Here is a 24169-nt window from a genome sequence, read left to right on the forward strand (position 1 = left end):
TCTGCCAGAGGAACACTGTGGAAGGATTAATTTGGTGATCAGCTCACTGGCTTCCTGTCAGAGCACGCACTGTCCCTTTACAATGTCATCTTCAGCTGATTCTGCAAATATTGCTCATCCAAATCAATTTGATCATTCAGCCAACAACCCACATCCATTTATGAAGCTAAAATAAATTGCAGATGCTGGAATCTGGAATGAAAGCAAAATAAGAATGCTGGAAGAACTGAGCGGGTCAAGCAGGATCTGCGGAGGACAAAGGTGTTATGGGTCAGGACCCCACATCAAGACTGAGAGGAAACAGGTAAACCAGTATATAGCAGAGACAAAGGGTAGAGGCTGATTGGTTATAGATGGAACCAGAATGAGGAGGGGATGATAGACAGATGGAAACAGTTGTAGGCGGGTAAGATGGGGGACAGAGGCACGTAGGCAATAAGTTGCACCAGATGAGGAGCCAATTGGGGAGGCTGATTGAGACCGAACCCACCAATGATATGTGGAACCAGATGGGGAGTCAATGAGAGCAGATGGAACCAAGGGAGGAGAGTTGGGAAGGAGATGTAAACAAAGGGAGAAGAAAACTAGGTGATGAGCATGTGTGAGAGGAGAGAACCAAGGGTGTGGGTCACCTGAAATTGGAAAATTCATTGCTGAAATTGTTAGCTCTTCAACAACCATTTCTACTCGGCTAGGGTTGATCTTCCTATTAATTCCACCTATCACCTACCCACCTCTGTCCCTTCCTATTGCTAAATGCCAGCAGCTTTCTTTTTCCGTCTCAATTGAGATGCAAGGTCTTGACCTGTAACATTGACTTTGACCGATCACCTCCACAGATGCTGCTTGAGAGTTCATTTGTTCTAGTGTTTTATCTTTTACAGGGGGTTTTCATGGTCATTGAAGCACCTCGCCCTCCTTCCATCAGCTTTGAACATTTATGGTATAATCTTCGGAAGAACTACTGTATTGCAAATAGAATGTTCCATCATAAAATTGTATCTACCCAACCAAGCAAAATTTAAGGAAATTGATCATGTGGAGCCAGTAAAATGAGTTGTTGGAGCACGATCAACCATGAGAACCTCTGAACAATTGCACTATCTTACCCTTTCAACATTTTGTATAAGAATAAAGGTCATTCTACTTAATCCCTTCATGGCAAAGGCCACTCAATCTGGGAATCAACTGGGAATCAAAGTCTTTCTGATCTGAAGCTGTGGAAACTACACTTGAGATTTTTGAAAATTATATCTTTACCCTATCTAGGCATCATTTGTTATCCATTCCAGGTAGCCCTTGAGAAGTTGGTGATGAACTGCTTTCTTGAACCACCATGGGTCCTTCTTTAGGTGGTTCTTCCTCTGTGTTGTTGTAGAAGGAGCTCCAGAATTGACAGTCGGTTGACTGACAATGAAGGAATGGTGATACGCTCGCAGGTTAGAGTGGTGTATAGCTTGAAGCAGACCATGCAGGCAGAGAAATCCCCTCATCCCTGTCATTTGCCTTGGAGGTAGAGGTCATGAGTTTGGAACATGAAGTCATTAAGACCAAATATATTCACAGCATTGCTAAATCAGAATCAGATTTTATTGTCATGAACAACTCATAAATTTGGTGTATTGCGGCAGCGTCATAGAGCAAACATTCATATTATAACCATCTTATAACATTACTATAAAAAATAAAAATGGTAGTGCACAAAAAGCAAGGCAGTGTCTTTTGTTCATTGATTATTCAGTGGCAAAGCAGCAGGTATGGATGGAATCCCCCCAGAAGTCTGGAAGGCTGGCGGCAAAACTCTGCATGCCAAACTGCATGAGTTTTTCAAGCTTTGTTGGGACCAAAGTAAACTGCCTCAGGATCTTCGTGATGCCACCATCATCACCCTGTACAAAAACAAAGGCGAGAAATCAGACTGCTCAAACTACAGGGGAATCACGTTGCTCTCCATTGCAGGCAAAATCTTCGCTAGGATTCTACTAAATAGAACAATACCTAGTGTCGCCGAGAATATTCTCCCAGAATCACAGTGCGGCTTTCGCGCAAACAGAGGAACCACTGACATGGTCTTTGCCCTCAGACAGCTCCAAGAAAAGTGCAGAGAACAAAACAAAGGACTCTACATCACCTTTGTTGACCTCACCAAAGCCTTCGACACCGTGAGCAGGAAAGGGCTTTGGCAAATACTAGAGCGCATCGGATGTCCCCCAAAGTTCCTCAACATGATTATCCAACTGCACGAAAACCAACAAGGTCGGGTCAGATACAGCAATGAGCTCTCTGAACCCTTCTCCATTAACAATGGCGTGAAGCAAGGCTGTGTTCTCGCACCAACCCTCTTTTCAATCTTCTTCAGCATGATGCTGAACCAAGCCATGAAAGACCCCAACAATGAAGACGCTGTTTACATCCGGTACCGCACGGATGGCAGTCTCTTCAATCTGAGGCGCCTGCAAGCTCACACCAAGACACAAGAGAAACTTGTCCGTGAACTACTCTTTGCAGATGATGCCGCTTTAGTTGCCCATTCAGAGCCAGCTCTTCAGCGCTTGACGTCCTGCTTTGCGGAAACTGCCAAAATGTTTGGCCTGGAAGTCAGCCTGAAGAAAACTGAGGTCCTCCATCAGCCAGCTCCCCACCATGACTACCAGCCCCCCCACATCTCCATCGGGCACACAAAACTCAAAACGGTCAACCAGTTGACCTATCTCGGCTGCACCATTTCATCAGATGCAAGGATCGACAATGAGATAGACAACAGACTCGCCAAGGCAAATAGCGCCTTTGGAAGACTACACAAAAGAGTCTGGAAAAACAACCAACTGAAAAACCTCACAAAGATAAGCGTATACAGAGCCGTTGTCATACCCACACTCCTGTTCGGCTCCGAATCATGGGTCATCTACCGGCACCACCTACGGCTCCTAGAACGCTTCCACCAGCGTTGTCTCCGCTCCATCCTCAACATCCATTGGAGCGCTTACACCCCTAACGTCGAAGTACTCGAGATGGCAGAGGTCGACAGCATCGAGTCCACGCTGCTGAAGATCCAGCTGCGCTGGATGGGTCACGTCTCCAGAATGGAGGACCATCGCCTTCCCAAGATCCTGTTATATGGCGAGCTCTCCACTGGCCACCGTGACAGAGGTGCACCAAAGAAAAGGTACAAGGACTGCCTAAAGAAATCTCTTGGTGCCTGCCACATTGACCACCGCCAGTGGGCTGATAACGCCTCAAACCGTGCATCTTGGCGCCTCACAGTTTGGCGGGCAGCAACCTCCTTTGAAGAAGACCGCAGAGCCCACCTCACGAACAAAAGGCAAAGGAGGAAAAACCCAACACCCAACCCCAACCAACCAATTTTCCCTTGCAACCGCTGCAATCGTGTCTGCCTGTCCCGCATCGGACTTGTCAGCCACAAACGAGCCTGCAGCTGACGTGGACTTTTTACCCCCTCCATAAATCTTCGTCCGCGAAGCCAAGCCAAAGAAGATTCAGGAATCTGATGGCAGCGGGGAAGAAGCTGTCCTTGTGCCATTGAGTGCTTGTCTTTAGGCTCCTGTACCCTTTTCCTGATAGTAGCAGAGTGAGGAGGGCATGGCTTGGGTGGTGGGGGTCTATGAAGATAGAGGCTACTTTTTAGATGTCCTGAAAGGAGTAGTCTGGTGCCTGTGATGTCGTAGGTCAAGTTAACAACCCTCTGGAGTTTATTCTTGTCCTTAGAATTGGCGCCTCCATACCAGGCAGTGATGCACCCAGCCAGAATGCTCTCCGCTGTACACCTGTAAATCTTCGGTGACGTACCGAACCGCCTCGGACACCTCAAAGTTTAGCCGCTAGCGAGCCTACTTTGTGAATGCTGTATCATGTAAATGCTGAATCGGGTAAATTAACATCAAAAAGTTCAGATGGATTTTGAATCTAGAACTGGGGCTTACAGGGAAACAATGATTAATCGCAAGAACTCCAGGAATGTTCTGGGCATGTTTTTGATATTTTATCCTGCGGAGACTATTTTATTTGCTAGTCTCCGTTATAGTTATAGCATAATAATATATAATCTGGACCAGAATCAGATCCATCCTGAAACTTAACGCACTATCTGAAAACTTGTGAGCACCACATTGGTATTATTACATTCAGTGAAGGAAATGGATTACAAAAGGATTGTGATAATGCACACACATCAGTAGAAGTCAACATCATTTTTTATGTTAATTCTGGCTAATGCTGATATTTCTTTGAAGTTTATCAAGTGGACATGTGCCGTCAGAGAACAGAGAGCTGTGCAGTCACAAAACATTTCCCTGCTTCCAAAATTCATCGGATAAATATATGAAGACAAACATCCTTTCAGGTTAATGTGATAAATCAATGAAGATGGGCAACAAAAAAAATCTAAAGGGACTATGTGTAGAAATAGAAGAAAAGGTATGTCCTGCCGGCTACTCTGCTGTCACAGAGACAGACGATCTGGTCATTATCACAATGCAGTTTTTGAGAACCTGCCATGTTCAAATTGCCGATATTTCCTGCAATATCACATTAGCTTCGTACAGTACTTTGGGACATTACGTTGCTTTAACCGTTGCAGGCCCACATCATTCACATGCCGGACATCAGATATCAAAACAGGCTCACAATTCCAAGCTCTGCCATGAGAAAAGGTTCGGAAGCTGACAAAGGAAATGCTCAAAGCCTCCTTGAAGATTATTCAATGCGGAGAAGGATTCAGAATTGTATTGAGAATCTTGAGGACAAGTAGTGGTGGCCCACAGAGGCTGCTCATGAGGAGTGCACCATCTTATCCACTGTCCATCTCTCTGCTGGCCTTCTCCTACCTCACTTGTTCCTGCCTGGTCAACCTAGACAACTCAGAATCCACAAAAACAAAGTGAAATCATGTGGAGGGATGGCACTAAACATCAAAGCACTCCAAGTACCTCATTATCCTTTCTCTGAGATCTACAAGAAAAATGTGTTGTTAATTATTGTGCATTATTAGCTTCCAGGATTCCAATATTTAATGTGTCATCAATATTGCACTGAAGATGCAATACTTCACTGAAAAATGCAATTAAAAATGGGAAAAAGGTAACAACCTGCATTCATCACAAGACCACATTTATCTTCTCCTTAGGCAAGGCCTCAGAATTGGTGCTTAGAGCATAGAACACTCCAGCACAGTACAGGCCCTCCAGCTCACAATGTTGTCCCAATCTATATATACCTCAAAAAAAAAACTAAACCCTCCATACCTCATAACCCTCTATTTTACTTTCATCCATCTGCCTGTCTAAAAGTATCTGTAGCCCCTTTCACACTTGCGTCCCAGTAAATCGGCCATTCAGTGACCCGGGATAGGAATAGGGATCTGTCTTTTCACTCTAGACCACTCCTAACCAGGACACTGAACGCTTTCACACTTGCAAGGGTTTATCCCCGGTGTTTGGTCTGTTCTACCTTTAATCTGAAGTACCTGCAATGCACTTGCCCATTTCACACTTGCCTAATCTCAATGCTGGCGTCTGCAGATGCCGGGGATTGTACTAGAGGTCTAGGCCGTCAATCCCCGGCGTGAGATGACGTCATCTCACGCCGGCATTAAGCAAATTTTGCTTTCACAGTTGCCACTTTAAAAGCCGAATGGCGTTTGATTCCTGGGGTCACGGTGTGAAAGGGGCTTTAAGTGCCCCTATTGTTCCAGTCTCGACCACCACCCCTGGCAATGTATTCCAGGCACTCACAACTCTCTGAGCAAAAAGCTTAAAACTGATGACTCCCCTAAACTTTCCTTCCTTCACCTTGTACAGATGCCCTCTGGTGTTTGCTACTCCAATGCTGTGAAAAAGGTGCTGGCTGTCTATCTTGTCTATGCCTCTCATAATCTTGTAGAACTCTATTAAGTCATTTCTCATCCTTCTTCACTCTAAAGAAAAAAGCCCTAACTCTGCTAACCTTGCATCATAAGATATATTTTCCAATCTAGGCAACATCCTGGTAAATCTCCTCTGCACCCTCATCCTTCCTCTAATGAGGTGACCAGAACTGAACACAATATCTAAGAGTGGTCTCACCAAGCTTGGATATAAAATAATGAGATACAGATGGTCACAGTCTTTTTTTCCCAGCTAAAGACTAAACCTGGATGTTCGTCTCAAGTCAAATCAAATCAAGTTTGCACAAGTACAACATGATGACACATCGTTCTCAGATCCTTGATGCAATAACGCAGGCATGCAACCAAGCATCTCACACATATAACATCTATTCATATATGTAAATAAATATTGTTTTGTAAATATGAGAGTCTCAGATGGTTAGTGTGAGCAGTTCCTTTGGTCGTTCATCATTCTCACGTCCTATGGGAAGAAGCTGTTCCTCAGCCTGGTGGTGCCGACTCTGATCTCTTTCTGGTTGGGAGGAGTTGAAAGATGCTGTGTGTGGAGCAGACTCAGTGATTTTGTGTGCCCTCTTCAGGGGTTTAAGGAGAGAAGGGAAAGATTTAAAAGGGATCAAAGGTCAACTTTTTCACACAGAGGGTGGTGGTATGTGGAACATGCTCCCAAAAAATAAGATGTAGAAGCAGGAACAAATAAAATGTTTAAAATACATTGAGAATGGTGCAGGGATTGGAAACATTGAGAGGGGCCTAGGCTGCACGCAAGCAAATGGAACTAGGTTTGGCAAGCACCATAGTCAGCATGGATGAGTTGAGCTGAAGGACCTCTTTCTCTGCTGTATAACTGATTCTTTATACAGATCTCCACTAATGTGTAACTTACAAATACAATTAAAAGAGGAATCTTCAGAGAAGCTGGGAAGTAAGTAGGGGTGTGGAGTTAACATGGCTAGCTGTCATAATAAACTCACACTGATAACTGAACAGAATTTTAATGCAGCCACTTTACAATTCTCTGCTATAATTCCGCTTGCAAGGTTCACCGTGCTTAAAAATTAAGAATTGCACTGTTTTTCTTTTAAAACAGTGATGGATATTTTCTCAATTTTGATAAACTAATGTATAGAATACAATTAGAATGAAGTATGGCAGCAGAAAACATGTTTAACTGTGCAGATGAAGGAAATTATTTCATCATCCATGTAATATAGAACAACAATTTTGTGAGCTGCGCATATGACTGCAAAGTCAATTTAAGATTTTTTTACATTTACATTGCTGGATAGGATTGCATTATTTGTCCACCTTGAGTTGCTTTTGAGAAAGTGTTGGTGAGCCACCTTCTTGAACCTCACGAGTCTTTTAATGCAGCTGGGCAGGGAATAGCAAGATGTAAATACATTGACGATGAATGAACAATTATACATTTCATTTGAAGGATGGTGCATGACTTGGAGCGCATCCAGGTGAATAGTATTCCCATGTGCCTGCTTCTCTGTTCCTCTTAGTGGTAGAGGTAGTAGGCTGGGATTTAGGGTAGTCTAAATAAATAGCTGCAACGCATTTTGTATGTGGCACACAGTGAAAACACAATGCCTCCATGAATGGGTGTAATACTCACCTAGAGGTTCCCCTCAAGTCATACACCATTCACCAGAGGTGGGAGAAATAAATGTTTAAGGAAGTGGTAGATGGAGTTTCGATCAGACCAGCTATGTCACCCTAAGTGATGCCAAGTTTCTTGAATGTGGTTGGAGCTGCCTTTAAGAAACTTGAAATCATTGAGACAAGTGGAAGGTTTTCCAACATGTTCCTGACTTGTCGAAGGCCGAAAACCTTTAAAGTGTCAGGATGGAGTCATTCACCATGACCTATGACTTGCTCCTGTACAGTATTTATATGACTAGTTCAGTTTAATTTCTGGTCAAATAATTTCAAAATTTATTGCCTGTATTTTGGTGGGGCAAATATTTCCTACCCCCAATCAATCCATGCCTGAATATTGGTTTTGTCTTTCTGCATCTGGTCATGTGATGACTTTCAGAAATCCCCACCCTGTTTTATTTATTCATCTATTTATAAATCGAGATATTTATTTATTTATTTACTTTTGTATAAATCTCATATTACTCTACCTGCTGTATGAATTGCATTGCACGCATGGCAAACCAAATGAAGTTTCTTACTCTCTTTCGTTACATTTGACAAATAAAATAATTCTGATAGTCTGTCTAAAGTGCTAGGGAGTTGCAAATGAAATTGAACATTACTTAATCTTCAAGTAAATGTCCGCTTGTAGCCTTAAAATAGAAGGAAAATCAAGTGGCAAAACAGTTGAAGATGGTTGGTTGTGGGACACTGCTCTGGGGGACCCATTCAGGGATGTTCTGAGGCTGAGGTGATTAATCCCAATAACAACAACCATCTTTGTTTCTCCATGCTATGTCTTCAACTACTGGACCATTTTCCTCTTGACATTCCATTAACATCAGGTTTAGCTGAGTGACTCCCAGCACAGAATCAGGCCTATTGCCCAGCTATACCCATGGTCACCATCAAGTACCAAGTTATACTGATCCCATTTACCAGCCTGTAGCCTTCTAATCTCAGCAATAAAAAGGTCTTACTCATGTCTACTGAAAAACTCTGTGAAATATCTTCGAGAGATGCTTACCTTGAATGTTCTTCTTTGCTCTCCGAGAGGAGTTCTGTGGTAATCTCTCTCACTTCTCCCCATCTGTAATCCCTGCTGCTCTCAAGCTCTGTTTGTGGGACTGTGCTCCTTCCCTAGATGGTTTAAATTCCATCTGAGAGTTCTCTGCCTATCTTATCAACTGATCAATATCATCAGGCCATGTCAATTGGAACCCCCCCCCCCCCCACCTAGTCTTATCTGCAAATGTACTAATTTTTCAAATTATCCAAATTACCCTCTGGAGCACCGCTGGTCAGGGGCTTCCAATCACAAAATGACCCCTCACATGAGGGTGGTTGCCACTCTAGGGTAGATATCAAGGGCAAATACTCTGCAATGAGCTCTTGCGTCTATTTTTGGAACAAGGTTGTGATAAGATCTGGAGCTGAACAAAGTAAGTAAATATTAAGATTGAATGATCTACATGAATCACCTACGTGAAATGGGAGTTTGAATAATATTTTACACGCGCAGGGAATCGCGAAATAGGTGTTTTCCTTCTGAGTGATTCACATTGTAGCGGACTTGCATTAAAGTGACTTTGCAGATAAATAATTGAACTTGTCAAAGAGTAGACATGCTTTCAAATTGGCTTGCTTCGCGAACTAACTTGAGAGGAAGGGTCATTGGCAAAATATCCGTACTCTCAGTCTCGAATGACCTTAATGGCAAGGTTGGAGTGAAGTGAGCTTGTTAGAAATAGATGTACCTTCACAGAAATTGCTCGAGACAAAAATTGAGAACAAAGAACATTTATTAAACAACAATGCAAAGTTGGGTGCTTCCCCTTACCATGGGAATACACACATACACTGGGGCCCACCCAACTTTTATACAGTTCATTTCAGTATAGGAATACCCTCCCCCTTACATTCTTCTGTCTCCTGGAGAGGTTTGGCATTAGGTAATCCTGCCTGCCGACGTGCTGTTTCTGAGCACCTGGAGGACCAGGGGGTATCCTGTCAGTGTCCTCATGTCATTATCCTCATTGTCCTTATTCACAACCTTGCCCTTGTCCCCATTCACACCTTTCTGACTCTCAGAGCTACAGTCTCTTCATATGCAGAGTTCGCTAATCCTTTACTAAATATCCATAACTTGATAAATCTGTGTAAGGCTTACTAATTATATATGTAGAACTTGGTACTTCTGTCTAGGATTATCTCATCCAGACTATCTCAACTTTGGGTGATTGTGTTCTGGCGAGGGGGTCGATGAATTAAGAACAGTACACAAGTCTTTAGGCAGGGGAGCACCATAATGGTCAGAATAGCGAGTCCAGCTGCTATAAGGGCCGTGGGTATCAGACTCCAGTTACAAATAAAAAGTCTAGTCCATCCCACACCAGACCAAGGTTGCCAAGTCTGTACCTGGGTATGGGAAGCTTTTCGAACTCCTGAAGAAATGTCTTTAGCCGCCTGACTGTTGTGAGCATTGTCCTTAGTCAGTCTTTCACAAACGCTGCCTTCAGCAGCCAATGAGTAATCGAGAGCCAGGCGGTTCCATTGAATTGTGGCTCGTATCTGCCGTTCCTCTTCAGCCCCGAAACTCAGGGCCACCGATCTCCGTTTGATGATGATGTTCAAGGCTGTCTGGAGTCTGATTAAACGATTTAAATGCCAAGCGGCTTTAGAGTTCTGTAGCAGCTCACGTCGTTTGTAACTGGTGCTCCACTTAACGGGGTGGTGTTTGTCATTCTGAATGTATGAGAGACCCAAAGGATGTTTGAGAAGAGACCAAGTTGGAGAGGATTGTTTCTTATCGTTTAACCTGTGTGTTGCAGCTTGTCTGCTAACATTAGCATGAGTATCATTGAACTTGTGAGTCCAAGCCTGTCTGTGTAAATTAGCATATGTCTTAACTCTATCTCTGCCACATGTACAATCCTGACTAGCATTCTGCCTGTCTTTGTCCCACCATCTCCTTTGTGCTAACCTTTTAAAACTCCTGTCTTTAATACCTGTGTAAGCTAAAATACAAATTAAATCTACTCTACTAAAGCTGTTCAGTTCCCCTGGTCTGCGTTGGAACCCCTTGTTAACCCATATCCCACTATGACTATACATTATATCTATGCTCTGTCTACATTCTAAAGGTAAAAAATTGTGACCTCTGCTGCCCCTATTCTAGGAGGACTTAATACAAAGTGAATAATTAAATGGAGTCCCATAATTTGGGAGGCAACAATTAAACAATACAGTAAATGATAGAAAGAATACAGTAAATGGTAGAAACAACATTACGGCACTTTATCCCGATGTAGTGTAACTTTGAGATCAGAAGGATGAAGGACTGCACGCCAGGTGGAGGGTAGATTATCAACGTTGTTATTTTGTGGTTCAGTAGCTGGTTTTTATTTTATTTAGGAGAATCCTAGCGAAGACCTAGTGTCGCCGAGAATATTCTCCCAGAATCACAGTGCGGCTTTCGCGCAAACAGAGGAACTACTGACATGGTCTTTGCCCTCAGACAGCTCCAAGAAAAGTGCAGAGAACAAAACAAAGGACTCTACATCACCTTTGTTGACCTCACCAAAGCCTTCGACACCGTGAGCAGGAAAGGGCTTTGGCAAATACTAGAGTGCATCGGATGCCCCCCAAAGTTCCTCAACATGGTTATCCAACTGCACGAAAACCAACAAGGTCGGGTCAGATACATCAATGAGCTCTCTGAACTCTTCTCCATTAACAATGGCGTGAAGCAAGGCTGTGTTCTCACGCCAACCCTCTTTTCAATCTTCTTCAGCATGATGCTGAACCAAGCCATGAAAGACCTCAACAATGAAGACGCTGTTTACATCCGGTACCGCACGGATGGCAGTCTCTTCAATCTGAGGCGCCTGCAAGCTCACACCAAGACACGAGAGAAACTTGTCCGTGAACTACTCTTTGCAGACGATGCCGCTTTAGTTGCCCATTCAGAGCCAGCTCTTCAGCGCTTGACGTCCTGTTTTGCGGAAACTGCCAAAATGTTTGGCCTGGAAGTCAGCCTGAAGAAAACTGAGGTCCTCCATCAGCCAGCTCCCCACCATGACTACCAGCCCCCCCACATCTCCATCGGGCACACAAAACTCAAAACGGTCAACCAGTTTACCTATCTCGGCTGCACCATTTCATCAGATGCAAGGATCGACAACGAGATAGACAACAGACTCGCCAAGGCAAATAGCGCCTTTGGAAGACTACACAAAAGAGTCTGGAAAAACAACCAACTGAAAAACCTCACAAAGATAAGCGTATACAGAGCCATTGTCATACCCACACTCCTGTTCGGCTCCGAATCATGGGTCCTCTACCGGCATCACCTACGGCTCCTAGAAAGCTTCCACCAGCGTTGTCTCCGCTCCATCCTCAACATTCATTGGAGCGCTTTCATCCCTAACGTCGAAGTACTCGAGATGGCAGAGGTCGACAGCATCGAGTCCACGCTGCTGAAGATCCAGCTGCGCTGGGTGGGTCACGTCTCCAGAATGGAGGACCATCGCCTTCCCAAGATCGTGTTATATGGCGAGCTCTCCACTGGCCACCGTGACAGAGGTGCACCAAAGAAAAGGTACAAGGACTGCCTAAAGAAATCTCTTGGTGCCTGCCACATTGACCACTGCCAGTGGGCTGATATCGCCTAAAACCGTGCATCTTGGCGCCTCACAGTTCAGCAGGCAGCAACCTCCTTTGAAGAAGACCGCAGAGCACATCTCACTGACAAAAGGCAAAGGAGGAAAAACCCGACACCCAACCCCAACCAACCAATTTTCCCCTGCAACCGCTGCAACCGTGTCTGCCTGTCCCGCATCGGTCTTGTCAGCCACAAACGAGCCTGCAGCTGACGTGGACTTTTACCCCCTCCATAAATCTTCGTCCGCGAAACCAAGCCAAAGAAGAAGAAGCTGGTTTAATTCGTTGGATGTGGGTCCAGCCTTTTTATTTCGTTCGCACGGCAGTGTCTGTAATTAAAAGTACACAATAGGGGCCATCCCAGACAGGTTTAAGTTGGTTATCTTGCCATAATTTGACATAAACCCAATCACCCGGTTTAATAGAATGAACAGGATACTCCAGGGGCGGCGTTTAAGCTAATAAGCCCTTCTGTCTTAATTCATGGAGAGAAGTAGACAGCCCCTGTAAAAATTTAGAAATATATTGGTCGTTAGCTTCAGGGATAGGGGTATGTAGGTGTGGAATCCCATGTAAGGAAGACCAAACATCATTTCATATGGTGAGACTGCAAGGTCCTTACGAGGGGCTGTGCGAGTTCGAATTAGAGCTAAGGGTAAAGATTTAATCCAAGAGAGGCCAGTCCCCTCATGAAGTCGAGTGAGCTGATTTTTCAAGGTTTGATTCATTCGTTCAACACGGCCTGAGCTTTGGGGGTGCCACGGGGTATGTAGTTGCCAGTCTATTCCCAGTCTCTTGCATACACCCTGGAGTACCTGCGAGGTAAAATGTGTACCTCGATCTGAATCAATAGTTTGAATCATACCATATCGTGGAATCACAGATTCCAGTAGTATCCTGATAACAGTGCTGGCACGATCATTAGGGGTTGGGAAAGCCTCAACCCATCGTGTGAAATGATCTACCATCACCAGGAGGTATTTGTAAGTTCCTAGCTTAGGAAGTTCTGTAAAGTCAATTTGTAAACGTTGAAATGGGCGTACGGCTATATCGCGACCGCCAGGCATTACCTGGCGCATAGATTTCTTATTTACTCTCTGACAGATCGGACAACCCCGAGTACTTTGTTTGGCTATTGTGTATATGCCGAAGCAATGAAGTGATCGCACAAAAGTATCGACAAGTGCTTGGGTTCCCCAGTGTGTCTGTTGGTGTATCTGATCTACAATTTGGCGAGCCAAGGCTTTATTCAGGACTTGACGACCGTCTGCTGTCCACCACAACCCATCGGCCATTTGGCGCATACCCTGGTCTTTCATGGAGAGCTCCTCTTCCCGGGAAAAGATGGGAGTCTTTTTATCCTCGAGTGGTGTGGGCAGTAATAGGTGCATATCAATTTTCTCTGCTAGTGCAGCCTGTTTGGCAGCTGCATCAGCCTGTCTGTTCCCTTGGGCTTCAAGACTGTCATCACTTTGATGACCTCGTACATGTACTACAGCTATTTCGTTAGGTAGTGAAGGGCATCGAGGGATTGGACAATTAAGTTTTCATGGGCCAACTTCTGTCCTTTACCAGTTATCATTCCCCGTTCTTTCCAGATCTTCCCAAAGGTGTGCACGACCCCAAAAGCGTATTTAGAGTCTGTGTAGATAGTACCCACCTTACTCTCTAGACCCTGAAGTGCCCGACAGAGGGCATATAATTCACAAGATTGTGCTGAGCAATGACCAGGGAGGCGACCAGCTTCAATTACCACTCCTTCTTTCCCATCCACTACACTATACCCGCTATAGCGAGTTCCATCAATGCAGCGTGAAGATCCATCAATAAACCATCTTTCACCCTCCTGTAAAGGCTGATCACTTAAATCCTCTCTAATTTTGGTCTGTAGATCTATAACTTCTAAACACACATGTTCTAATACATTAATGATATCGTCAGAATTTGGAGCGACCAGGAAGGCTGCTGGGTTAGGGTTTTTAGTTGTAAGCAAGGTCAAATCATCCCTATCCATTAGGGTCGCTTCATATTTTAAAATTCTAGAGTCTGTGAGCCACCTTCCAGCACGCTGTAAGAGAATATTGCGGACTGTGTGAGGGGTGTGAACTATCATCAGGGCACCAAATGTAATCTTTCGTCCTTCCTCAACTAAAATAGCAGTGGCTGCGATGGCTTGCACACATTCTGGCCATCCACGACAAACAGGGTCTAAAACTTTTGATAGAAAAGCAACTGGCTGTCTATAGCCTGCCCTCTCTTGGGTTAGTATTCCAGTGGCTACACCTCCTCTCGCATTGGTATATAAGGCAAAAGGCTTATTTAAGTCGGGTAGTGCCAAGACTGGGGCACTAATAAGGCTCTGTTTCACGAAGTTGAAATCTTTAATCTCTTGGTCTGTCCAGACAACAGCTTCGTTACTTAAAATCGCGAGTTTATCATAGAGAAATCTGACCAGGCTAGAATAATTTTCAATCCAGATTCTGCAGTAACCCACTAAACCAAGGAATTTCCTAAATTCTTGGGCATTCTTGGGAGGGGGAATCTGCAGAATACCATGTATTCTCTCTGGACTTATTTTCCTAGTTCCCTGACTCACCAGATGACCTAAGTATTTAACTTCTGATTGTACAAATTGTAATTTGGATTCGCTCACTCTAAGACCCTTATTCTCTAGAAAATTTAAAAGTTCAACAGTAAACTGTTTAGTTAAATCGTACGTTCTTCCAGTAATTAACAAGTCCTCAACATATTGTATCAACTGACAATTCTCTCTCTGAGAAGCCTCATCTAGTATTTGTTCTAAGACCTGACCGAATAAATTTGGTGATTCTGTAAAGCCCTGGGGAAGGACAGTCCACCGGTATTGATTCTTACGTCCAGTAAAAGGGTTTTCCCATTCAAAGGCAAACATGTCTCTGCTCTCTGTGGCTAATGGACAGGTCCAGAAAGCATCTTTGAGATCAATGACACTAAACCATGTATTATGGGGATCGATTTTACCCATTATCGTGTAGAGATTAGGTACAACTGGGTGACTGGTGAGAATAATCTTGTTTAGCTCCCTCAAGTCCTGCACTAATCGGTAGGTACCGTCTGGTTTTTGGACAGGTAAAATTGGGGTATTAAAAGGTGACATACAAGGTTCGAGTGTACCATCTTTCACCAATTGGTCAATTACTGGCTGCAGCCCCTTTCGGCTAGCCATCGGAATTGGATACTGTTTTCGTCTAATTACTTGCTCAGGATCTTTTAGAGTAACTTGCAGGGGAGGAATATCTAACACTCCTCTATTGCCTTTTTCTGCCCATACTTTCAGATTTATAAGTTCTCGATCTTCCTCGCTTAATACATATAGTTGAACCCCGATACCTGATTCCTGTGGTCTGGTGCCGATAGCCAATTGGTCCTGTAAATCTCGTCCTAACAAACAAACTCCAGCTTGGGGAACTAGTAAAAGATCCTCTGTGATTATCTTTTCGCCCATTTGAATTCTCACATCTCTTAATACAGGAACTGTAAAATCTCTTCCTCCTACTCCCGAAACTATCGCTGTCCCCTCTATCCTAACACCCTCGGGTGGTTGTAAAATGCTAGACCGGGCTGCCCTGGAATCAACTAAAAATACCATCTTGTCACTGTGGGGTTCTATGCTTAAATTTACTAATGGTTCTCCGTGCAGCCCCACGGTGTGTATTGACTGAGAACCGTGACCCCCCTATTCATAATCTGCTTCCATCAGGACGTAAGATCGCGTCTCCCTGGCTCGCAGTGGGCAATCTTTCCTAAAGTGTCCTTCCTTTTTACAATGATAACAGACAAGTGCTCCTGTTTCCCAATCTTTACCAGGGTTTCTAAAGGGCCCCGGGAATGGTCGTCATCCCCGGAATCCTCCTCTACCCCTCCATCTACTGGGGTCCCAACCTCCCAATCCCTGGCTCCTCTCACAACGTCCAGGAGCTGGCACACAGTCCCTACCCTTTCCATGTTGTTCCTCCACTACTCCTTTGACTGCCTGCATTAAAATTTTCACCTTTCCTTTCTGCTTATCCTCAGACCTCTGGACAAATGTTTTTTGTGCGATCTGTAGAAGCTGGGCTATTCCTTGCCCAAGCCAATTCTCAGTCTTCTGTAATTTCCTTCTAATGTCTGGGGCTGAGTTCGTAACGAAACCTGTTAGTACCAGTTGTTCCCCTGCTGGGGATTCTATGTCCAGACCCCTATATTGCTGTATTGCTGTGCGCAATCTATACAGAAAGGCAGAAGGGGTTTCTTCGGGACCTTGGGGAACCTCAAAGGCTTTCTTAAAATTCTGTCCCTTTGGAACAGATTCCTTGATTCCTCTTATTAAATTAACCCTATATTCTTCCATTAATGTGCGACCATCACTAGTATTCTTGTCCCAATTTGGTTTTGTCAAGGGAAATTTAGCTTCTCCGGGTATCGCCTCGGGTCCCCCTTGGTGTTCCTTATCCCAGACTCTAATCCCTGCCCGGCGAATCATTCCACGCTCATCCAAAGTGAACAGGGTCTTAAACATAGATGTTAACTCATCCCAGGTATAGGTATTTGGTCCCAAAAATTGATCTAATTGTTCAGCACACCCTAGAGGATCTTCTATCAGGGAGATTAGCTCTTTCTTAAAGTTACGCACTTCTGTACTGGTCAGGGGTACATTTACGAAACCGAGACCCTCTCCCACAGGAACTTCCCGCAGAGGTCTCATCCAGTTAGTTTCTGGCTTACTAGGTCTAGGTTCCTGCTCTCTGTGAAATAAATCAGAGGTTTCTGCACTTCCTTCCTGAAGAGTCTCACACTGTTCTGAATTAAAGTCGCCTCCCTCTCTGGTCAATAGAGGTGGCAATCGAGTGCTTTGTGAACGGGTCATCATACCACTCCTACTCTCTTCTCTTTTCTCTAGTTGTGGGGGAGGAGGGAAAGGTGCAGAAGGGTAGGGCATAGGAGGGGGAGGAAAGGTGGGAGCCGGCATAGGAGGAACATAAGGTGGAGGAAGGGAATGTAACACATCCCATCCTTGTGATTCAGGGACAAAAGGTTCCTCATCTCTCTTGTCCTTGCATTCTTTCTCATTCAAAGCCACTTGATCGAACGGTTCCCTGAGCCAGCAGGCTGCATATTCCCTGCTCTCAAGATTATCTTTCTGGTTTTGATAGAACCAGACGTTCAAGACTTGACACATCCAGTCATCATCGGATCCGAACTTTGGCCAGTATACGGAGCTCCCTTTAATCGGGCTTTTAACCCTTTCTATACAACAATACCTGACCATGGTCAGTTTGTTCTTTCCACGGGTCTTTCCCGCGGCCCAGTCAGATAACATCAATCCCAACGGGCTGTACGTGATTATCTGATTCTCACATCCTTCACTAGGATTCTCTTCCTTGCTACCCACACTTCCCATACTAACAGGCAAGTAGAATTCCTCTTACCAAGTTCCAGTAGCAATCTCTAGCGCGCTTCCTCAACGTCCTCTCGTTGTTTGTTCTCAATGCCTCTTCTCGGATATCACTCGGGCACTCTGTCAGTGGAGGGAGTGTGATCCCAGACGAGCCCCCATTTGTTAGAAATAGATGTACCTCCACAGAAATTGCTCGAGACAAAAATTGAGAACAAAGAACATTTATTAAACAACAATGCAAAGTTGGGTGCTTCCCCTTACCATGGGAATACACACATACACTGGGGCTCACCCAACTTTTATACAGTTCATTTCAGTATAGAAATACCCTCCCCCTTACATTCTTCTGCCTCCTGGAGAGGTTTGATATTAGGTAATCCTGCCTGCCTACGTGCTGTTTCTGTGCACTTGGAGGACCAGCGGGTATCCTGTCTCATGTCATTATCCCATTGTCCTTATTCACAACCTTGCCCTTGTCCCCATTCACACCTTTCCGGCTCTCAGAGCTACAGTCTCTTCATATGCAGAGTTTGCTAATCCTGTCTAGGGTTTACTAATTTAATATACATAATATACAATCTGAGGCGCCTGCAAGCTCACACCAAGACACAAGAGAAACTTGTCCGTGAACTACTCTTTGCAGACGATGCCGCTTTAGTTTCCCATTCAAAGCCAGCTCTTCAGCGCTTGACGTCCTGTTTTGCGGAAACTGCCAAAATGTTTGGCCTGGAAGTCAGCCTGAAGAAAACTGAGGTCCTCCATCAGCCAGCTCCCCACCATGAATACCAGCCCCCCAACATCTCCATCGGGCACACAAAACTCAAAACGGTCAACCAGTTTACCTATCTCGGCTGCACCATTTCATCAGATGCAAGGATTGACAACGAGATAGACAACAGACTCGCCAAGGCAAATAGCACCTTTGGAAGACTACACAAAAGAGTCTGGAAAAACAACTAACTGAAAAACCTCACAAAGATAAGCGTATACAGAGCCGTTGTCATACCCACACTCCTGTTCGGCTCCGAATCATGGGTCCTCTACCGGCATCATCTACGGCTCCTAGAATGCTTCCACCAGCGTTGTCTCCGCTCCATGCTCAACATTCATTGGAGCGCTTTCATCCCTAACGTCGAAGTACTCGAGATGGCAGAGGTCGACAGCATCGAGTCCACGCTGCTGAAGATCCAGCTGCGCTGGGTGGGTCACGTCTCCAGAATGGAGGACCATCGCCTTCCCAAGATCGTGTTATATGGCGAGCTCTCCACTGGCCACCGTGACAGAGGTGCGCCAAAGAAAAGGTACAAGGACTGCCTAAAGAAATCTCTTGGTGTCTGCCACATTGACCACCGCCAGTGGGCTGATATCGCCTCAAACCGTGCATCTTGGCGCCTCACAGTTTGGCGGGCAGCAACCTCCTTTGAAGAAGACCGCAGAGCCCACCTCACTGACAAAAGGCAAAGGAGGAAAAACCCGACACCCAACCCCAACCCACCAATTTTCCCCTGCAACCGTGTCTGCCTGTCCAGCATCGGACTTGTCAGCCACAAACGAGCCTGCAGCTGACGTGGACATTTACCCCCTCCATAAATCTTCGTCCGCGAAGCCAAGCCAAAGAAGAGACCTCTCATCTTATTCATACAGTGGGCTCACTGATCCTGTGGAAAAGACTAGAAGATTCTTATCTTACATAGGCTGACTCTGCTTCCTGCATTCTAATTTCCATGCTTAGCCTGTTCATACTGGTTTAATCCATCACTCCACGTGTCTGCACTAGTTTCCCCATCTTTCATATTTTATGTCAACTTTCGTCATCTCTCACAAGCTGATCTCCAGCCTCGACCGACCTCTCGCCTTCTCCAGCACGATCCTTCCTTCCATCGTTCAGTCGGGATTCAGTAGGTGTGCCGGCCCTGACATCACAGTCACCGCAACAAATCAGCCCAGCACGCAGGCGGCAGCAATTCACAAGCGCCCGAAAGCATTCCAGCACAAGTCAGTTCAGCGGAGATCCTGTGTGTGTGTGTGTGTGTGTGTGTGTGAGAGAGGGGGGCTAGCGCGCTGTTCAGGGGACTTACTGAAGGGCGCCACAGTCTGCGGAGCTCGACAGGGTTGTGCCAGCGAGCTCTTGGTGGATTATTGCAGAGGATAGGATAGCAAAGTTGTCACCCACTTTACATGCCCAGCGAAGAAAAGGTAAGGGATGCATTTTTTTTGGGGGGGGGGATTGTTTTGCAGGTTAATGTGAAAATGCTTGTCAACTCACTGATGCCTGTAATCTGATTACAATAGAACAATCTCCAGATCACCGAACTCGTGCTGTCCCACTACAGATCACACCGTAGTTTGCAGAAGTTTTAATAGAAATCTAGTTCCGACTCCCCTATCATTATTTACCTGTCTATTATCAGCTGGAAAGTCGTTGTTCACTCTTCAATATTCGCTGTTTCCCTGTCATCTTGGGCCACTCTGATCAGAATTTTGGAGCTTTCGTTTTCAAGGTGCGTGGCAGGGCTTTCTTTAAACGTAGACGAGCTCGGGGGAGATGGTCCTATCCTGTGTGGACAGTCAGTGGGACCACGGAGGGCTCTCGCAGCCTTCACCCGGGAGAGCTTCTCCAAGGGCTTCGGCGCAAATCTCTTCGGCGAGAGGAACTGGTGGGGAATTCACCGATTCCTGACTATTTCCAAGTGTGGGCGGGCTGTGGGGGAAGTTTAGGTCTCGGATCAGTGAGTAGGACATTTATCACAGCGACCAGTTGAAATGAAAGGTGATCGTCTAGCAGGGGGTTCAGGAATGAACGAGAGCCCTTAGAGTGACTGGTCAATCACTAACATCGGAGTCAAAAAGAAAAGCCCAAAGCGCAACCCTCTGAACATCTCTGGACCAAAACAAAAAAAAAACCAGCCCTGGTCATTGACTTGGGTTTGTTTAATCCAGCTTCAGTTTCTTTCTGCACGGCACGATCCCAACCTGATCTGAGCAGTACAGTACGTTTCTGGTCGTGCGGTCCAGGCGGGTGCACTCAACCCACACCCTCACCCAGCGGAGCCCGATCTCATTTCACCACTTGCCAGGAGAAAACTAAACACCGTGGCTGGTGAAGCCTCCCTTATTGCTCGAGACACCCCAGGAAAGTGAGCCAAGCAAACTCGTTGCAAGTGCCGAGGGGCTGAAACAAAACAGGCAGCTTTCAAAAACTGGTCGGCGAGAAGGTGTTCAACATATTGCACTGGCAAAAGAATCCGGAGGCTGTGAGACTTGCGAACATTTAAAGAAGGGTCTGAGATTGACCGAGGTCAATAGCAGGAGGGCATTTACTTGCCCCAGCGATATATTAAAGCAGATTTCGCCCTCACCCACCATGCAGCGTGTCCAACCCAAAGTGACAACAAATTGGAAATCGTCCTGCTAACCGGTGCTATATGAAAGCAGTCAGATTTGGCGAGTGCTTCTGATATGCCTGGTATAACTGTTTTTTTTTCTTAAATAATGACCCAACAAGATGTTGAGAACCTGCTGAATTCTTTGCATAGTTAACTGTTCATCTTTGGATGTCTGCAATGCAGTAGCAATCTTTAAAAGGTGAAATAGCAATTTATGCTGCCAGGATTCCTCATGGCTGGTGTATGATTCTTGCAGGCTCATTGAATGGTTTCTTATACATTACCTTAGCCATCAAAGGTAGATCAACCTGAACAAAAATCCCGACTTACTGTCATTAATAATTAGGGAGAATTTTGTACTGTGTTGTGCCAGCAAAAAAAAAGTGTTGGTACCTCTGAACTAATCTCGTTGGGGTTACGGCAAGAAGGTTGCATGTTTCTGGACTAAGAAGGAGGAGGAGGAGATCATCCACGGATCGTTCTCCAACCTCTTGAGTGCGCGAGGAGTTTCCCTTTGTGAGGTTCAGAGTTGATTGCGAGCTACCTACCTACCTGCCATGACTTGGACCATGAGGAGGAGGTCCCCAGAAAACGATCGATCCCTCTCCAATCCCCGTATCCTAAAACGTGTGTGTTGAGTTCAATTAAAACAAGCAAATGTAAAGAGCTTTCGTCATATAATTTAAATGAAAGGAGGTGAGAATTTTAAAATGATCCAAGTATGACTCTGTATGATGTGATCTGCTCTCCTATACCTTAGCTATTCCCTCTAGAATTATAACAAATTTTGATGGGCTCAAGTGAGCAAAAGATATTTTTATATTGTCTGATGGCATTGTAATTTTTATGAGAGCGGTTATCCTTTGGACAATCTATTTGCAGTGTTGTTCAAAGTTGTTATCAAGATTCTGCAAAAAGTTCTGCACAATCCCATCACTGCAGATTAGAAAATATTACCATATTACCCAAAATAGGAACGCGAGCTTGTAAAACAAATTCAAAGATCCTGTAAACTTCATGTCCAAATATAGGAATGTCTTGAAAATCAAAAGTGCTTGTGCTTCAAGCCTGGAACCAAAACATAACAAGGAGCATCTGTGGAGACAGAAATAGAGATAAGGTTTGTTCAAGGGCAGTATCAGAGAAGCTGAAGGGGTGTCAACCTGAAATATTAGCACTTTTTTTTAATGGTGCCTTGCCCACAGGAAAAAAAAGAGGGGTTGTGTGTGATGTCATGTATGTACTCTGACAATAAATCTGAAATAGATGGAAGGTTCATTACTTGTCCTAAGTTCTCATTGATTTCCTTCAAAATGAAATTCTTCAGCCCTTTTGTCAAGACAATAAATGAAAATACTGCCATCCAGTGAGGGTTTTCCAGGAAAATGTTGTTTTCAGAGCAATTCCAATATTCTCCTGAACAGGCTGAGATGTCTACTCTCTGCTCAACTGGTGTATCTCAGGACCTGTCTTCTTACCCGACCTCTCATGCGCCCCTGGGCACTGGAAATATTATTGTCAACCTGCTGAGGGGGAAATACTTGAATAGCAGAACTGATGCAGTACTCAAAATTGCTGGAGGAACTCACCAGGCCGTGCAGCATCGATGGAAAGGCAACAGCTTAGGTCTGAGCACTTCATCAAGTACAGATATATCAATTTACTTGAGGAGAATGCCTCGCACTCACGAGCGACTTTCCTTTGGTTGAACTGAGTGATGCAATCAGGTCTTCCTTTCCAGTCAGCCTACCAGCATCTACCCCTAATCTTGGCCTTTGCCTGCCAGATAGCGTGTTCGACGGGTGCAGTTAAAAACTCTAATTAATTGAAAATTAAATCATTTTCCATGCTTTCTAAACATACTTTAATATTTCATTAAATGTGTGCTATTTATTAAGCACTCCAGTTTCTCAGTGCTCATTCAAAAGAGATTGTATCTCTGAAGATGTTAAGCTCCTTGAATTGCAATCCTCAGAGGAGATCATGATTATGACAGGCTCTGGTTCATCTCATGGTGCAGTTCACCAAAAGCAAAAGTCACCTCACAATAACATAAGAGATTTGTGAATTTGTTTCTCAAAAAAAAAAGGCATTTCTTGATCTTTTTGATGCTTTAGAGTAAATGACAACCGGCAAAAGCCTCAAGGAGCTGATGCGGCTAACTGAATCACCAGACATTTGAACGGATTTAAATTGAAAGCGGATAATGCAGCAATTACTCCGTTTTTCATGTAAAACCAGAAAACCGTAGGTTAAGGGTGCTGAATTTTCTGGTCAATTTGGCTGTGGGTAATCGACGTAATTGTTTGTTTGGTGCCTCTGTTTGAGCTCGTCTGTGCACTTCGTAAAAAAAACCCCTGTAGATAGCAGCCTACGAAATAAGCTTTGCTTTGAAGAACGGTTCTTTAACTTTGTAATCACTGAACCATAATATTATTTCACATGATTTCTGCTATTCATACTTAGCAAATTTCTGGCATTGGTTTTCATATTATTTGCATTTCTTATGATAAGAAATGAGAGCATTGCATCCATTAGATTTTACTTTTCTCACCTGCTTTGGAATATATTTGATCTGTTTTCTTTGAGATGAGGAATGTCGATATTCATCGATGTAGAATACTGTTCTGCACTTGAAAGCAAGAGGGCCTTTTGGTTCTGATCATTCGTTAAGTCATTCTAGTACAATCTTCAGAGGGAATGAAGGAAACGTTTAACCCTTCAAACCACTTGTCACTGCAGGTGACTGTTTCTTTTTAACTTTGTCTTTCTTTGTTAGTTCTTCTATGCCAGTGGTTCCCAACCTTTCCACCCCCGCCCCCCACATTCACATACCACCTTAACTTAACATCGATGCCATAGGTTCTCTGTGGTTAATAAAGTATTGCATGTGAGTTGAAAAAAATGTTTGAGAACCACTGTATACTATATTCTAAGACTGTTTTGTGCATTAATAAATAAATAAATGTTGTACAGATTCAGTTGTTTCTGGGATTTGAAGAGAACAAGGAGGATCTTGCCTGAACAAAACAAGGAAGACTTTCCGATACTAAATGGATAGAATTTTGAACTGAATTGCTTATTGTCATGTGTACTGAGATATGGTGAGACCTCTACGCAATAGATTAGTGCAAGAATAAAAAAAGGTGTTCT

At 44.4% G+C, this 24169-nt stretch overlaps 1 protein-coding gene across 2 annotated transcripts in view; it reads left to right on the forward strand.

Annotated features, from left to right (window-relative positions):
* Window positions 1-19388: 19388 nt before the first annotated feature.
* LOC138760419 (muscarinic acetylcholine receptor M3-like) overlaps window positions 19389-24169 on the forward strand; it is a 260751-nt gene continuing 255970 nt past the window's right edge. For both annotated transcript variants that reach the window (XM_069930995.1, XM_069930994.1), the window contains exon 1: window positions 19389-19826. The gene's annotated coding sequence lies outside the window, so the exon portion shown is untranslated. The remainder of the gene's footprint in view (window positions 19827-24169) is intronic.

This window comes from Narcine bancroftii, chromosome 4 (assembly GCF_036971445.1).
Source record: "Narcine bancroftii isolate sNarBan1 chromosome 4, sNarBan1.hap1, whole genome shotgun sequence".
NCBI classification, from domain to species: Eukaryota; Metazoa; Chordata; class Chondrichthyes; order Torpediniformes; family Narcinidae; genus Narcine; species Narcine bancroftii.